This window comes from Eimeria mitis, genomic scaffold (genome assembly GCF_000499745.2).
Source record: "Eimeria mitis Houghton genomic scaffold, Emh_scaff577, whole genome shotgun sequence".
Lineage (NCBI taxonomy): Eukaryota > Apicomplexa > Conoidasida > Eucoccidiorida > Eimeriidae > Eimeria > Eimeria mitis.
Window position 1 is genome coordinate 11,499 of NW_013574014.1, and position 477 is coordinate 11,975.

At 61.4% G+C, this 477-nt stretch overlaps 1 protein-coding gene across 1 annotated transcript in view; it reads right to left on the minus strand.

Annotated features, from left to right (window-relative positions):
• Positions 1-477, minus strand: part of EMH_0016740 (WD domain, G-beta repeat-containing protein, putative) — a gene marked incomplete at both ends in the record, with an annotated part of 7,298 nt that overhangs the window by 2,728 nt on the left and 4,093 nt on the right. The window lies entirely within an intron of this gene.

The window sequence follows — 477 nt, forward strand, 5'->3', positions numbered from 1 at the left end:
CACCAAACCAACTCCCTGTTGCGGGCCCCCCCCGGGGGGCCCCCCTGACGCCCCCATTGGGGGCCCCCCTGAGGCCCCCCTGGGGGGCCCCCCTGGGGGCCCCCCTGAGGCCCCCGTTGGGGGCCCCCCTGGGGGCCCCCATGAAGCCCGAAGCCTCCAGAGGCCCCCCGAGGTTTTGTGCTCAGAGAGGGGACGGCGGAGGGACCGCAAGTCAAAGCAGCGAATGTAGCCGTCGTAGCTGTAGCAGCAGCAGCAGCAGCAGCAGCAGCAGCAGCAGCAGTAAATGCAGCAGCAGCAGCAGCAAATAGAACGGTGAGAGAAGCAGCAGAGGAATAGAGATATGTCAGAACACAAACCCTAGAGAAGACAGAGGAAGACTCAGAACAGTGTTTAAGGGTTTAGGGTTTAGGGTTTAGGGTTTAGGGTTTAGGGTTTAGGGTTTAGGGTTTGTGGTGGGTGCATGCTTTACCTTCCTGT